Source organism: Athene cunicularia (assembly GCF_003259725.1).
Source record: "Athene cunicularia isolate RWA chromosome 9 unlocalized genomic scaffold, athCun1 chr9_part1, whole genome shotgun sequence".
NCBI classification, from domain to species: domain Eukaryota; kingdom Metazoa; phylum Chordata; class Aves; order Strigiformes; family Strigidae; genus Athene; species Athene cunicularia.
Window position 1 is genome coordinate 11033372 of NW_020799110.1, and position 2717 is coordinate 11036088.

General features: G+C 63.2%; 1 long non-coding RNA gene across 1 annotated transcript in view; it reads left to right on the plus strand.

Annotated features, from left to right (window-relative positions):
• The first annotated feature begins 160 nt into the window (after positions 1–160).
• LOC113483250 overlaps positions 161–2717 on the plus strand; it is a 16888-nt gene continuing 14331 nt past the window's right edge. The window contains exon 1 of the long non-coding RNA XR_003398996.1: positions 161–2176. This is a non-coding gene — a long non-coding RNA (uncharacterized LOC113483250). The remainder of the gene's footprint in view (positions 2177–2717) is intronic.

The window sequence follows — 2717 nt, forward strand, 5'->3', positions numbered from 1 at the left end:
GTGGGGTCCCAGGGAGGGCCAAGCACTGGGTGCCCCAGTTGGCTACTGGGAGCCCCTTGGTCGCACCCTGCAATCCCCCTCCCTGTGCTTCCCCCCTCCTGCAGCCCCCAGCCACTCCTCCACTGACTCCTCCGGGCACCCAGCCAGCAGCAGGGATTGATTAAAGGCAGCCTCGACCTTGGTGCCCCAGCTCCCCACCATCCTCCCTGCCTTTCATTAGGAAAAATTAAATGGGAAAGGGTGGGGGAGGGGAGCCTAGATGCCTGGGTTCCCTGTGTGAGGCTGGGGGTGGGGGGGGAGCAGCTGGGTGCTGGCCCTAATGGCTGCAGGGTATGACACCCCAGATCTTGCTCGGCACCTCTGGTGCTGCTGGGTGGGGGGCACCCAGATGCTTTAATCTGTAGGGCCCCCTGTGGGGTCTGAGCCCCTGCTCCTGGCAGGGAGAGGGGGAAGTGACTGGGGGCTGGGGGGGGCCTTACCTGGACACCTGGATCTCCTGGCCTTGCTGGGACCTGTCTCATGGGACATTGCCATCTCCCCCCACCCATCATGACCTGCAGCAGGGAGCTGGCATTGTCCCCTGACACACCCCCCCCCCTATTGATTAGAGGAGGGCAGGAAATTGCCTGGGCGCTGGATGATAAATCCATCGGGTGCCTGGCAGGCAGGCAGCTTGCCCCGGTGCTGCCTGATGGATCGCTTCCTATTAGCCCCGGCACAGGGGGGGCTGCTCCAGGCTGGGCTGGGCTCTGGGTGGGGGGACACGCGTGGCACTGCTGCCTGTGCCCACCCTCCCCAGGCCTGGCACTGCCAGCTGGCAACGGCTCAGTCAGAGGGCTGGAAAAACCCAGGAGGCTGGGTGATGCTGGGGGGAAAAAATGGGGGGGCCCCTTGCTCCCCACGTTTTGCAGTGGATTGTGCCCGAATCCCCACCCCGGTACGGGGGCAGGGGTCTGGGGCTGGTTTTGCTCCCCACCACGGGAGGTGGGTGCCTCAGGGTGGGCACCGCGCTGCCCGCCGGGTTTATTTACAAACAGGCGGGAGCTGGCACAGGGCAGTCGGGCACCAGCGGGACCTGGCGGCCTATAATGTTAATTATCACCACGTAATTAAAAGCCCATAAAAAGCCTCACACTTCATTAAATTAAAGCTTCCCTGCACCATGCCGACGGGCTCCAGCAGAGTTAACCTTGGCCGTGCCAGGCACCAGCTCCACTGCAGCTGGGGACCTGCGGCGGGGGGTGTATGGGACCAAGGCTGGGGGCGTGCAGCCCCCCACGCTGTTGTGGGGGGATGCAGCTCTGCACAGGGGCACCCCCCAACACCATTCATCACACACGGGAAGCACACCCTGCTGCATGCACAGCGTCACACACACGCGCAGGGGGATGTCGTCCCAGTCGGAGCTGCCCCTACGGCCTCGCATGGACGCGTGTGCCCGTGCCAGCCCCGCAGACACATGCCGTCACGCCCACCGGGATGCGGGCAGGGGGCTGACACGGGCACGTGTGTGCACACCCAGATGTGCACCCGCTGCCTGCACGGCCGCTGCCGAGGCAGCATCACACAGTGGCACAGCAGCTCCGGCACACGACGCCCACACGGCGCACACCTACACAAACAGCGTCTCTTCTTCCTGCCTACCATGGGGACAGGCAGACAACAGACACACACCCTGCGTCTTCTCCAGGCCCCCACCCATTGTTGCCAGTGCCTGGAGAGGTGATCGGCTGTGGAGAGAGCACCTGTCTGTGCCTGCACACACACCACACCCCCCCCATGCCTCAGTTTCCCCAAGGGCCATGCTGTGCTGAGAGAGGTGCATGGGGGACCCCCAAACCCTCCTGGCAGCCTGGTGCTCTGGGTCAGGGGTGCAGTGCCCAGGTCTGGGGGGATACAAAGTGGGGAGGGCCCCCCCCCAGCACACAAGGAGGGGGGTGTATGTGTTAAGGGGGGATATGCATGGACTGGGGGGTGTGTGTGTGCACAGAAGGAGGGGTGCTGTGCTGGGGCTATGTATGTGCACGAGCAGGTGTGGGTGTGTGCACAAGGGGTGTCTATATGTGCCCATGTGTTGGGGGGATATATATATACCCACCCCTAGGTGTGTCGTGCTGGTGTGCACACAGGGCTCGAGGGGTGGGGGGAGCCAGGGCACACACACCTGTGAACACAGGTGTGACCAGCACCCCTGGGCCCAGCAGGGCCACGGGCAGGGGCTGGCCGGAGGGCTGCAGGGGCTGTGGGGGGCTGTGGGGGGCAGGCGCCAGTGAGTGCCTATGCCCCGGCCCTGCGGGGGTGGGCAGCCAACGGGGCCTTGGCTATTTCTTGGAAATTTCGCAGCATTCATTTCAGTGCAAATAAAAGCTGTCATTGCCGGAGAAATGATACTGATCGGGGTCTGAAAAGACAGCAAATTACCCGCCTGAAAATGCACCGCTGGAAAAAAATGCATATTAAACACACAAAAAGGCACTTTGCCATCAGCCGCGCTTCCCCCGCCGCTCCAGAATAACCACACTTTACATAATTCTCCCTCTCCACCTCCGAATTAATTTCGCAGACAGAGGCAGAGGCAACCCTCTGACAATAGCGGAGGGGAGACGTGGCGGCGGTGGTGGAGGAGCGGGGCTGGGGGCTGCTGGGGAGGTGCCTGGCTCTGGGTGGGGGACACGGCAAGTAATGGGATGCCAGGGTTGCAGCTGGGGGGGGGGGAT